The 14,435-nt window shown below is 43.6% G+C and overlaps 1 protein-coding gene across 7 annotated transcripts in view; it reads left to right on the forward strand.

The window, feature by feature from the left end:
• Positions 1 to 14,435, forward strand: part of Mtus1 (microtubule associated scaffold protein 1) — a 149,725-nt gene that overhangs the window by 92,312 nt on the left and 42,978 nt on the right. The gene's annotated exons all lie outside the window — the stretch shown is intronic.

Here is a 14,435-nt window from a genome sequence, read left to right on the forward strand (position 1 = left end):
GGGCATGCATGAATTTTCTGTGCCACGCATGTGTTTCCTGTGTACCTCTTGTTTTTCAGTTGGCTCTTCACTGTCCCTGGTGATTTTTTTTTTTTTAATTCGGCTGACAGCTTTTCATTTTCCCAGAGGCATCTGCCTTCCCTGCGGGATAATCTTGATATATTTTTTTTCTCCCCAGCTTCCCTTCTTCAGTTCATAACTCCCCTTGGCCTGGCATTTGCGTTGGCTGGCCTTTCCTTCTAGCTCTCATGGCTGAAGGTAAATGAACAGAGCTGGGGCCATGCCCAATCCAAATGCCGCTGTGATTCCCTTCAGCCCTAAAATAAAAGTTGAGGGCCAGTGGGGGAGCTCAGTGGATGCTGAGGCCTTGGCTTTAATTGCCTGTACCCTCAAAATAGAAATACATTACAAATATATAAAAAGGTTAAAAAAGTGTGCTCTATTATTATTACTATTATTATTATTAATTTTTTTCATATAATTTTCACCCTATTATTTCTCAGCCTCCCCAGTTCATCCCACCTCCCTATGTATACAAACAAGAGTGCTTTATGTTAATAATTTCCATGTTCCAATATACAAGCAACTTTCAATATTAATTTTTAAAACTAATGCAGGGCCTGCTCTAAGGTAAAAGACAGGGGAAATTTCTGAAGAATAAATTTTCATAATAAAATCAGAAAAAAGAAGGTCTGAGGGCACTGTGTCATCCAAAAGTGGCTCTTTGTGCCCCGGACTCTGCCCTCTCTCAGTGTTGTGGAGCCTTGGTTACCTTTCCTATGGTAGGTTAGCCAGGCACAAACCTATGGAAGTCTTTCATAGCCTCACACAGACTTGGGAGGTTGGTATCTGTTTTAGTTGCTGGCCTTTGTAAGGTTAATACATCTTTGAGTTTCATGGTTCCCTACTTCCTCCTCCTCTGGGTGGAGGAGGTGCTGGGGATGGAACTGGGTCTGCTGCATGTTTGGCTGGTGCTCTACACACCCAGCCTTTATTCCGGCCGTCTTAACAGTGCGAACCATTGCTGAGTGGACAGTGGTTTATTTGTTCCACTTGCTGATGGCTTAACGTTTGTTTGTCTGTAGTATTCTTGTGAAGCAGGTAGTCTGAGCAAAAGACATAAGGCTTTAAAGACCAGAGTTTGTCTAATAGTGGTGTTTTCATCACATATTATTTTCTGAGTTTATATTAGTATTCTAAAATCCTTTTGCTGAGAGTCATAATGTTTAGACCTAGAACACACTTAGCAGTGAGCGTGCACCGTATTTTACACCGGAAAGTCTGCAGCCCGGACACATGAACTAACTTGCCCAAGAGCACACAGTAAGTAGAGATGGGAACACAACCTCTGACCTCTGTTTAGAATTTTTTACCTTAAAGATTTTTTTTTCTCCAGCTGTGACTGCTGCTCTAACTCTCGGCACCAGAAGCCAGGGAGGATGGTGAAACAAGTTTGTTAAGTTTCTCTGAAGAGGCTGAGGCTGAGGAATGGACTCACCCAGTTCCTGCAGTGTTTCCCACACAAACATAAAGACCAGGCTTCCATCCCTAGCACCCATACAAAACTTAGGTGTAGTGGGGTGGCCTGGGCTGGGGAGGCTGGTGCAGGAGGATTCCTGGGGTTGGCTGGTCAGCCAGTCGAGCCAAATTGGTGAGCTTTAACCTCAGGGAGAGACCCTGTTTACAAAAATAAGGTGGAGAGGTAATGCAAAAGGCCTGTGAGGGTGACATCTGGCCTCTCTACCACAAAGCTCACTAGTGCATGTATGCACACATAGGCACATAGGGTAGAACCAAAGTATTGTAAAAACAATAAGTGGCATTTTTAAAAAAGACTACTTAAAGAATTTAATTCTAATAATTTTAGTTGTCCCTAGTAAGTCTCTTTAGAGTTCATCAGCATCCTATCATTTTAAGGTCAGAGACATTTTCTAAAACTTGGTTGAAGACCTCATTGCTCTTGGCTTTATCTAATTAGACTTGTGAGCACTGACAGGTTTATATCCCTAGTCCAGGAAGTTCTGTTGGTTGCCTTAGTGATGGGGCTCCTGACCTGGATTCCAAGAGTACCAGGAAAAGATGGCGTTGGTTCTACCAGTAACTTAGCCTATGATCGTCTTCGCTTCACAGGGCCATGTTCTGTTCTCCAGTCTCTGGGCCTCAGATGCCACGAACCTCCCCAGCACTGGGCTGCACTACTGCACTTGGAAATTAATCTCAACTACCACCCTCCCAAGTCCCATTAACCCTCCTGGCTTAGTTCCCTTTATGACATCATGTTCTTATCTGGTCACCAAACATGACTCATTTTATTATTCATCCTCAGTGATCCACAACAATTGGTTATAAAAACTCGAGACCCCACCCTTGGAGGTGATCCTCGTTTTCACTCCGACTGCCCTCCCTCAGGAACTTAGGGTGAAACTTGCTCTTCTGTGGGGTGAGGATGGGGCTTGGGATGGGACCTGGGACCACCTGCATCCTAGGCAGGTGCCTCGCCATTGAGCTGCTATCCCGCACTGGCTCCCGTTAGTGAGACAGTAGCAAAAGACTTGACAGTGACCGGTCCGTGCAGCTAACAAGGGGTGAGAGCTTTCTGGAAGGCTTCCTATTGGCTTAATGCCACCAGCTTTTCCTCTGACTCTAACCTGCTTCTCACATTGCAAGATCAATTCTCAATGTCTCATATAAGTATCTGTTGGGCACGTGCCATATGCCAGACACAAGGCTTGGTACTGAGAAGATAGCCAGGATTAAGTCCCACCACAGCCTTCCTCAAACCCATAATTGGGCAGGAGGCAGCTAACCATGCTAGGGTGTGGCCTGGGCCCTCGGGCAGCTCTTGGCACCTTTATCCTGGTGTTTCATGCATGCCTTCCATATAAAGAGAACAGCGTGAAAAGCTGAGAGAGGTGAGGACAGGTGGCTCTTTCAAAGGAAAAAAAAGTGCAATATCTCCGAGAAAACAGTGAGAGCAAATAGGTGAGAGAGGGAGGCTGGGAAAGGAGCCTTGTTCAGAGCCTGGTACAAGGGCACAGGCCACTATGCATTGTGGTACGTTGTTACTGACAGGTGTGTCACTGAATCAAGATGTCACTGTTTTCTGTAAGGGCTGGAAGAAGGAAGGCCGTCCTGTAGCGATCTTGTGTGACGCATGGGTGAAGACTGTCAGGATCAGGAAGCAATCCTGAAAGTCTGGTATGACCTCGCTAATTGTCTTGAGTTTCTGTCAAGAGTTATTTCTTGACAAGAGTATTAAGCTAAGCCAAGTGTATTTTCAGTTTTTTATCACAGTACACCAGGTAGGTCCCAGTTTTATGATGGCGCCGAGAGGGTAAAGGAAATACACTTCTGAGTATAACCACTCCTTCCCTCTCAGTTCAGCTTTCCTTCTAAGCTGGAAGTAAACGGATGAGTTTATAAAAAGATAATGAGAGGGGGGAAATGTTCTATGGCGGTGTAGTCGGGTGTGGGGGAAGAGGATGCCTCCGTGGGTCCATGGTGAGGCGCCCCTTCCCTCCCCCCCCACCCCCCCGAGGGACCAGCCACAGGAAGATATAGTATAGAATAGGGTTTATTAAGGGCATGGGGAGGGGACTTAAGAGGGTAGTAGAGGCAGAGAAAGAGAGGGAGGGAGGAAGGAAGAGAGAGAAAAGAGAAGAGAGAAGTAGGCCATGAGCAGGTGGAGAGAGAGGGGAAGGGAAAAGAGGCAAGAGCAAGAGAGCAAGAAGGGGTCAAGCCGCCCCTTTTATAGTGAGTCAGGCATACCTGGCTATTGCCAGGTAACTGTGGAGCAGGGCTTAGACTGAACGCTAGCAGAAATCCATATTCATTATTCCAGGTTGTATATCTTAATCCTCAAATACTCTGACTCGAGTAAAGGCAGTTAATTACCCTAAGAATTTTGGGTTGTTTTTGCTGAGCTACTGAGATTAAAAGTGATTGTTGTTGTGCCAATAGCAGTTTCCTTCTGATTGAAACACTCCCTCCAGCGGGGAAGCTCTTTAAGACTCAGGAAGTCCCTGAAACTGACCAGATGGCACTAGGCTTCCTCCCCCCCCCCCCCCCCCCCCCAGCAGTTAGGACTCCTCAGACCTCTCAGAAAAGCAGAGCTGCCTGCTGACCAGGCAATGAGCATCTGGTTGCCAGCTTTTATCAGCTTTTATCTGGGATGGGCTTTTGGTAATGTGGCTGTCTTTGAGTCATTTCTGCTCCTGTAAGTAGCTCCTTTCACCCATACTCCTGTAAGTAACCCCGATAAAACTCATCTGTGCACTGAGTTGAACTTTGGTGGTGTTCTCAATTTGATCCATTGTTGGTGCCCTGTCTGGGGTAAGTAGATGCTTGTTGATGTCTCCCCAGGAATAATGCCTTACAACATTTAGGCAAGTCTGAGAATGTGGTTGTAGTAGTATACCTGCCTAATGTGCAAAGCCCTGAGTTTGATCCCAGAATCTGAGTAAAAGGGGGGGGGGGGTGGCGTATAGCTTAACAAGGGAAGGAAGTTCTGAAGATCCAAGCAGTATTAGAACAACGTGCCTGCAGCAGTAGTATAGAGCTGTTTGTGAATGTGAATTCACCGCATGTGAATGAAATCTATTCAATTACAGTAAAATTCATCAAACTACATTCTTATATTTGAGGGTTACTTCGGAGACTTCTTTTAGAATTGCTCTAGGCCTGGAAACCAGACAGTGTAAGAAGTGACACACTTCCTCCTGAGGCAGAGCTGTGCTGTCTGTGGCTCTGAAGCCAGGATGGGCGTCTTTGCTTTTTCCTTAGCTCCCTTCCTTATGGGTGCCCGCCTCAGGCTGAAAGCAAAGGAAACGGGGTGGGGTTCGGGGTGGGGGGTGGGGGGCAAGTCCTTTAAGCTCCAGTCTTAGTCACATGGCTAAGATCTTAGAAAGAGAGAGGCTGAGAAACTGAGTGTTTGAGTTCTGTAGTTCCTGAAGTACACATAAGTCTGTCTGTCCTCCAAAAAGGAGGGGCAGTTATCCCTCAGAGGCTGTCACTGGAGTTAGGAATGAAGGCGAGAGTATTTTTTAACAAATGGAGTCTATAACAGACCTTGCGGTTTTGGTTTTGGTTTTTTGTTTTCTTTTTAAATCTGAAATAAGACAAATTAGTTTGGGTGCTGATTATAAATACTTGTAATAATTCCACTTGTTTTTAGTTTGCTTTTCTTTTTTTTTTTTTTTTTTTTTTTTTTTTAAATATCAAGTATAGTTGTATTTAGAAAGGAACCTTACGGAAGGTAACCTTTTTTTTTTTTTTTTTAATATTTTTATTACATAATTTCCTCAATTACATTTCCAATACTATCCCAAAAGTCCCCCATAGCGCCCCCCACTTCCCTACCCACCCATTCCCATTCTTTTGGCCCTGGCATTCCCCTATATTGGGGCATATAAAGTTTGCAAGTCCAATGGGCCTCTCTTTCCATTGATGGCCGACTAGGCCATCTTTCGATACATATGCAGCTAGAGACAAGAGCTCCAGGGTTCCGGTTAGTACATCATGTTGTTCAACAATAGGGTTGCAGATCCCTTTAGCTCCTTGGGTACTTTCTCTAGCTTCTCCATTGGGAGCCCTGTGATACATCCAATAGCTGACTGTGAACATCCACTCCTGTGTTTGCTAGGCCCCGGCATAGTCTCACAAGAGACAGCTATATTTGGGTCCTTTCAGCAAGATCTTGCTAGTGTATGCAATGGTGTCAGCGTTTAGAAGCTGATTATGGGACGGATCCCTGGATACAGCAGTCTCTAAATGGTCCATCCTTTCATCACAGCTACGAACTTTGTCTCTGTAGCTCCTTCCCTGGGTGTTTTGTTCCCAATTCTAAGAAGGTGCACAGTGTCCACACTTTGGTCTTCATTCTTCTTGAGTTTCATGCGTTTAGCAAATTGTATCTTATATTTTGGGTATCCTAAGTTTTGGGCTAATATCCACTTATCAATGAATACATATTGTGTGAGTTCTTTTGTGATTGTGTTACTTCACTCAAGATGATGCCCTCCAGGTCCATCCATTTGGCTAGGAATTTCATAAATTCATTCTTTTTAATAGCTGAGTAGTACTCCATTGTGTAAATGTACCATAATTTCTGTATCCATTCCTCTGTTGAGGGACATCTGGGTTCTTTCCAGCTTCTGGCTATTATAAATAGGGCTGCTATGAACATAGTGGAGCATGTGTCCTTTTTACCGGTTGGGACATCTTCTGGATATATGCCCAGGAGAGGTATTGCTGGATCCTCCGGTAGTACTATGTCCAATTTTCTGAGGAACCGCCAGACTGATTTCCAGAGTGGTTGTACAAGCTTGCAATCCCACCAACAATGGAGGAGTGTTCCTCTTTCTCCACATCCTCGCCAGCATCTGCTGTCACCTGAATTTTTGATCTTAGCCATTCTGACTGGTGTGAGGTGGAATCTCAGGGTTGTTTTGATTTGCATTTCCCTGATGATTAAGGATGTTGAACATTTTTTCAGGTGCTTCTCTGCCATTCGGTATTCCTCAGGTGAGAATTCTTTGTTCAGTTCTGAGCCCCATTTTTTAATGGGGTTATTTGACTTTCTGGAGTCCACCTTCTTGAGTTCTTTATATATATTGGATATTAGTCCCTTATCTGATTTAGGATAGGTGAAGATCCTTTCCCAATCTGTTGGTGGTTTTTTTGTCTTATTGATGGTGTCTTTAGCCTTGCAGAAGCTTTGTAGTTTCATGAGGTCCCACTTGTCAATTCTCGATCTTACAGCACAAGCCATTACTGTTCTATTCAGGAATTTTTCCCCTGTGCCCATATCTTCAAGGCTTTTCCCCACTTTCTCCTCTATAAGTTTCAGTGTCTCTGGTTTTATGTGAAGTTCCTTGATCCACTTAGACTTGACCTTAGTACAAGGAGATAGGAATGGATCGATTCGCATTCTTCTACATGTTAACAACCAGTTGTGCCAGCACCATTTGTTGAAAATGCTGTCTTTCTTCCACTGGATGTTTTTAGCTCCCTTGTCGAAGATCAAGTGACCATAGGTGTGTGGGTTCATTTCTGAGTCTTCAATTCTATTCCATTGGTCTATTTGTCTGTCACTATACCAGTACCATGCAGTTTTTATCACAATTGCTCTGTAGTAGAGCTTTAGGTCCGGCATGGTGATTCCACCAGAGGTTCTTTTATCCTTGAGAAGAGTTTTTGCTATCCTAGGTTTTTTGTTATTCCAGATGAATTTGCAGATTGCACTTTCTAATTCGTTGAAGAATTGATTTGGAATTTTGATGGGGATTGCATTGAATCTGTAGATTGCTTTTGGCAAGATAGCCATTTTTACAATGTTGATCCTGCCAATCCATGAGCATGGGAGATCTTTCCATCTTCTGAGATCTTCTAGAATTTCTTTCTTCAGAGATTTGAAGTTTTTATTATACAGATCTTTCACTTCCTTAGTTAGAGTCACGCCAAGATATTTTATATTATTTGTGACTATTGAGAAGGGTGTTGTTTCCCTAATTTCTTTCTCAGCCTGTTTATTCTTTGTGTAGAGAAAGGCCATTGATTTGTTTGAGTTAATTTTATATCCAGCTACTTCACCGAAGCTGTTTATCAGGCTTAGGAGTTCTCTGGTGGAATTTTTAGGGTCACTTATATATACTATCATATCCTCTGCAAAAAGTGATATTTTGACTTCATCTTTTCCAATTTGTATCCCTTTGATCTCCTTTTGTTGTCGAATTGCTCTGGCTAGGACTTCAAGTACAATGTTGAATAGGTATGGAGAAAGTGGACAGCCTTGTCTAGTCCCTGATTTTAGAGGGATTGCTTCAAGCTTCTCACCATTTACTTTGATGTTGGCTACTGGTTTGCTGTAGATTGCTTTTATCATGTTTAGGTATGGGCCTTGAATTCCTGATCTTTCCAAGACTTTTATCATGAATGGGTGTTGGATCTTGTCAAATGCTTTTTCCGCATCTAAGGAGATGACCATGTGGTTTTTATCTTTGAGTTTGTTTATATACTGGATTACGTTGATGGATTTCCGTATATTGAACCATCCCTGCATCCCTGGGATGAAACCTACTTGGTCAGGATGGATGATTGTTTTGATGTGTTCTTGGATTCGGTTAGCAAGAACTTTATTGAGGATTTTTGCATCAATATTCATAAGGGATATTGGTCTGAAGTTTTCTATCTTTGTTGGGTCTTTTTGTGGTTTAGGTATCAGAGTAATTGTGGCTTCATAGAATGAGTTGGGTAGAGTACCTTCTGTTTCTATTTTGTGGAATAGTTTGTGAAGAACTGGGATTAGATCTTCTTTGAAGGTCTGATAGAACTCTGCACTAAACCCATCTGGTCCTGGGCTTTTTTTAGTTGGGAGACTATTAATGACTGCTTCTATTTCTTTGGGGGATATAGGGCTGTTTAGATCATTAACCTGATCTTGATTCAACTTTGGTACCTGGTATCTGTCTAGGAACTTCTCCATTTCATCCAGGTTCTCCAGTTTTGTTGAGTATAGCCTTTGGTAGAAGGATCTGATGGTGTTTTGGATGTCTTCAGGATCTGTTGTTATGTCTCCTTTTTCATTTCTGATTTTGTTAATTAGGATGCTTTCCCTGTGCCCTCTAGTGAGTCTGGCTAAGGGTTTATCTATCTTGTTGATTTTCTCAAAGAACCAGCTCTTTGATTGGTTGATTCTTTGAATAGTTTTTCTTGTTTCCACTTGGTTGATTTCACCCCTGAGTTTGATTATTTCCTGCCGTCTACTCCTCTTGGGTGAATTTGCTTCCTTTTGTTCTAGTGCTTTTAGGTGTGTTGTCAAGCTGCTAATGTGTGCTCTCTCTAGTTTCCTTTTGGAGGCACTCAGAGCTATGAGTTTTCCTCTTAAAAATGCTTTCATTGCGTCCCATAAGTTTGGGTATGTTGTGGCTTCATTTTCATTGAACTCTAAAAAGTCCTTAATTTCTTTCTTTATTCCTTCCTTGACCAAGGTATCATTGAGAAGAGTGTTGTTCAGTTTCCACGTGAAGGTTGGCTTTCTATTATTTATTTTGTTATTGAAGATCAGCCTTAGTCCATGGTGATCTGATAGGATGCATGGGACAATTTCAATATTTTTATATCTGTTGAGGCCTGTTTTGTGACCAATTATGTGGTCAATTTTGGAGAAGGTACCATGAGGTGCTGAGAAGAAGGTATATCCTTTTGTTTTAGGATAGAATGTTCTGTAGATATCTGCCAGATCCATTTGATTCATAATTTCTCTTAGTTTCACTGTGTCCCTGTTTAGTTTCTGTTTCCATGATCTGTCCATTGGTGAAAGTGGTGTGTTGAAGTCTCCCACTATTATTGTATGAGGTGCAATGTGTGCTTTGAGATTTACTAAAGTTTCTTTAATGAATGTGGCTGCCTTTGTATTTGGAGCATAGATATTCAGGATTGATAGTTCCTCTTGGAGGATTTTACCTTTGATGAGTATGAAGTGTCCCTCCCTGTCTTTTTTAATGATTTTGGGTTGGAAGTCAATCTTATCAGATATTAGAATGGCTACTCCAGCTTGTTTCTTCATGCCATTTGCTTGGAGAATTGTTTTCCAGCCTTTCATTCTGAGGTAGTGTCTATCCTTTTCTCTGAGATGAGTTTCCTGTAAGCAGCAAAATGTTGGGTCTTGTTTGTGTAGCCAGTTTGTTAGTCTATGTCTTTTTATCGGGGAGTTGAGTCCATTGATATTAAGAGATATTAAGGAAAAGAAATTGGTGTTTCCTGTTATTTTTGATGTTAAAGTTGGCATTTTGTTCTTGTGGCTGTCTTCTTTTAGGTTTGTTGAGGGATTACCTTCTTGTTGTTTCTAGGGCGTGGTTCCTGTCCTTGTATTGGTTTTTTTCTGTTATTATCCTTTGAAGGGCTGGATTCGTGGAGAGATAATGTGTGAATTTGGTTTTGTCATGGAATACTTTGGTTTCTCCATCTATGTTAATTGAGAGTTTGGCTGGGTATAGTAGCCTGGGCTGGAATTTGTGTTCTTTTAGTGTCTGTATAACATCTGTCCAGGATCTTCTGGCTTTCATAGTCTCTGGTGAAAAATCTGGTGTAATTCTGATAGGCTTGCCTTTATATGTTACTTGGCCTTTTTCTCTTACTGCTTTTAGTATTCTATCTTTATTTAGAGCATTTGTTGCTCTGATTATTATGTGTCGGGAGGTATTTCTTTTCTGATCCAGTCTATTTGGAGTTCTGTAGGCTTCTTGTATGTTCATGGGCATCTCTTTCTTTAGATTTGGGAAGTTTTCTTCTATAATTTTGTTGAAGATGTTTGCTGGTCCTTTGAGTTGAAAATCTTCATTCTCATCCACTCCTATTATCCGTAGGTTTGGTCTTCTCATTATGTCCTGTATTTCTTGGATGTTTTGAGTTAGGATCTTTTTGCATTTTCCATTTTCCTTGATTGTTGTGCCGATGTTCTCTATGGAATCTTCTGCACCTGAGATTCTCTCTTCCATCTCTTGTATTCTGTTGCTGATGCTTGCATCTATGGTTCCAGATTTCTTTCCTAGGGTTTCTATCTCCAGTGTTGCCTCATTTTGGGTTTTCTTTATTGTGTCTACTTCCCTTTTTAGGTCTAGTATGGTTTTGTTCATTTCCATCATCTGTTTGGATGTGTTTTCCTGTTTTTCTGTAAGGACTTCTACCTGTTTGATTATGTTATCATGTTTTTCTTTAAGGATTTGTAACTCTTTAGCAGTGTTCTCCTGCAATTCTTTAAGGGATTTTTGTGCTTCCTCTTTATTGTCTTCTTCCTTTTTAGCAGTGTTCTCCTGCATTTCTTTAAGTGTGTTATTAACGTCCTTCTTGAAGTCCTCTATCATCATCAGGAGATATGCTTTTAAATCCGTGTCTAGCTTTTCCGGTGTGTTGGGGTGCCCTGGACTGGGTGAAGTGGGGGTGCTGGGTTCTGATGATGGTGAGTGGTCTTGGTTTCTGTTAGTAAGATTATTACGTTTACCTTTCGCCATCTGGTAATCTCTGGGGTTAGTTGTTATCGTTGTCACTATTTAAAGATTGGAGCAGAAGCTGTGTTCCACTCACCAGCAGTCTCTAAATCCTGCGGCGGGGGTCGTGGGTAGCTGATGGTACCCCGGTGCTGGTCCAGCCGGAAGAGGCCTGTGGTCCTACTCAGGCCGTTTTTCTGCTTCCCTAACTAATGCAGTCTCAGGTCCCGCGCAATTGGATTGGAGCAGAAGCTGTGCTCCACTCACCAGAAGTCTTAAGATCCTGTGGCGGGTGTTGTGGGCAGTTGGCGAGTGTCAGCAGACCCTGCGCCCCAGCTGCTCAGGTGCTTTTCTGACCGGAAGAGGCTTGTGGCCCTATGTAGGCCGGATTTCTCTCTCCCCAACCAGAGCAGTCTCAGGTCCCGCGTGATTGGACTGGAGCAGAAGCTGTGTTCCACTCACCAGCAGACCCAAAATCCTGCGGCGGGGGTCGTGGGTAGCTGGCGGGTGTCAGGCAACCCTGCGCTCCCGCTACCCTGGCGCTGATCCGGCCGGGTGAGGCCTGTGGCCCTACTCAGGCCAGTTTCTGCTTCCCTAACTAATGCAGTCTCAGGTCCCGCGCAATTGGATTGGAGCAGAAGCTGTGTTCCACTCACCAGCAGTCCCAAAATCCTGCGGCGGGGGTCGTGGGTAGCTGGCGGGTGTCAGGCAACCCTGCGCTCCCGCTACCCCGGCGCTGATCCAGCTGGATGAGGCCTGTGGTCCTACTCAGGCCGGTTTCTGCTTCCCTAACTAATGCAGTCTCAGGTCCCGCGCAATTGGATTGGAGCAGAAGCTGTGCTCCACTCACCAGAAGTCTTAAGATCCTGTGGTGGGTGTTGTGGGCAGTTGGCGAGTGTCAGCAGACCCTGCGCCCCAGCTGCTCAGGTGCTTTTCTGACCGGAAGAGGCTTGTGGCCCTATGTAGGCCGGATTTCTCTCTCCCCAACCAGAGCAGTCTCAGGTCCCGCGTGATTGGACTGGAGCAGAAGCTGTGTTCCACTCCCCAGCAGTCCCAAAATCCTGCGGAGGGGGTCGTGGGTAGCTGGCGGGTGTCAGGCAACCCTGCGCTCCCGCTACCCTGGCGCTGATCCGGCCGGGTGAGGCCTGTGGCCCTACTCAGGCCAGTTTCTGCTTCCCTAACTAATGCAGTCTCAGGTCCCGCGCAATTGGATTGGAGCTGAAGCTGTGTTCCACTCACCAGCAGTCCCAAAATCCTGCGGAGGGGGTCGTGGGTAGCTGGCGGGTGTCAGGAAACCCTGCGCTCCCGCTACCCCGGCGCTGATCCAGCCGGATGAGGCCTGTGGTCCTTAGTTTGCTTTTCTGTTAACGTAATAAAACGGATCAAAACCAACCTAGGAAGGAAGTGGTTTGTTGACTTACAAGTCACAGTCCATCATCAAGGGAAGCCTTGGCAGAAGCCCGGAGGCAAGAACTGATGCAGAGACCATGGAGAAACACCGCTGGCTTGCTTACCCTCATATGCTCAGCTACCTTTCTTGACAAGGGATGAGGGATGCCACTGCTGACAGTGAACTGGGCTTCTTGCATCAATTAGCAATTAAGAAAATGCACCTAGGCCAATCTTATGGTGCCAATTCCTTAATTAAGGGGCCCTCTTCCCAGGTATCTCCAGTTTGTGCCAAGTTGACCAAAACTAGTTTCAACTTTTAAGCTAGTTTATTACTGGACAAAATGTTAATACTTGACTGTAGTTACTTAAAATTCTTTTAACTTTCCATTTTAAAAACAATGCGGGCTGGCAAGATGGCTCAGTGGTTAAGAGCGCTGACTGCTTTTCCAAAGGTCCCGAGTTCAAATCCCAGCAACGACATGGTGGCTCACAACCATCCGTAACAAAATCTGATGACCTCTTCTGGAGTATCTGAGGACAGCTACAGTGTACTTACATATAATAAATAAATAAATCTTTAAAAAAAAATAATGCATTAAGGAAAGTATTCTGTATTTCAGATCTGTCTTTTATTTAGTATTTTATTAGTAGAACATTTATGGTGTTTATTCTATTCATGTGCTATAAATGTGTTTTTCTCAAACACCAACATAATAGGTGTCAATGAAGCCATTATAGCTAGTTCCCATTATTTATATATATTAAATTTATAAATTTATATGTAAAAACAGAGAGTTGGTTGTTTGTAGAATACATAAAGGGCCAGATTGAAGGATAACAGAAAAGTAATATATATCTACCACACTTTACTGTCCTAATGTATATTTACAACCTATTTGCTTCCTTGAGGAAGCCAACTTGATGACCTCACTGACCTCTGACCCCAATGACAATGGTTACTTATCAAGAGCATCAGAGAATCACTATAATTAAACACATATTATTTCCAGGTGTTGTGGTACATGCCTTTAATCCTGGCATCCAGCAGACAGAGGCAGGTAGGAAATTTAAGGTCACCTTGTCTGTATACCAAGGGCCAGAATACCCAGAGAAACAGACAAAACACCCCAACAATATGTATTGTGACACTTTGGGTTAGCTTTAAAGATGTCTTAGGGCTAGCAGTGTGTACAGAGTTAAGCATAGTATCAGACATGTGTAATCTTAACACTTGAGAGGCTGGGGCAGTATATATAGAGAGAAAGGTCAGCTGTGCTGTACCAAGACCTCCTCTCTCTCCCAACCCAAATAAGAAGAATGTATGCACATTGCTTGTGATCTTGGGTAAAATGTTTTGAAATTCAAAATCTATTTTTTAAATTAATTTAATTTTTTTAACTTATTCACTTTACATATTTCTTGCTGATCCCTCCCGGTCACCCCCTCCCACAACCGCTCCTCCATTCTTCTTCCCTGTCTCTGAGCGCGTGGGGGTCCTGTGGGTATCCCCTCACCCTGGCACTTCAAGTCTCTTTTAGTCTAGGCACTTCCTCTCCTATTGAGGCCAGACAAGGCAGCCCAACTAGGAGAACATACCCCAAGGACAGGCAGCAGCTTTGACTGAGGCAACTTTTAAAGTGTTTCCTTGGGATTATGGTTGCAGAGGATTGGAGTCTAGAGTGGCTGAGCATTGACCTGGGGGCATGTGGCTGAAGGAACAGCTAAGAGTTCACATCTTGTTCCACAAGTGGTAAGCAGAGAGTAAAACTGCAAGTCTTTTGAAACTTCAGTGCCCATCCCCTGCTGATCCACCTACTCACTCTCCCCACACAGCCACCAACTGGGGACTGAGTATGGAAAGCCAAGACGCATGGTGAATATCTCATTGAAATCAGCATGGATTTGCCCTTTCCCCCATGTCTGCCCTCTTTAACCTGGTTCTAGGAGCCTCCCACATCAAGGGCTAATATTCTGAGAATGGCATTCTCTTTTACTTTATTGTTTACATAAATACGTAGTCCTAACTTCGAAGGCTTACCTGGCTATCTGAGGTTTGGT

The sequence above is a fragment of the Mus caroli genome, unplaced genomic scaffold (assembly GCF_978045245.1).
Source record: "Mus caroli unplaced genomic scaffold, Mus_caroli_1 scaffold_10, whole genome shotgun sequence".
Lineage (NCBI taxonomy): Eukaryota > Metazoa > Chordata > Mammalia > Rodentia > Muridae > Mus > Mus caroli.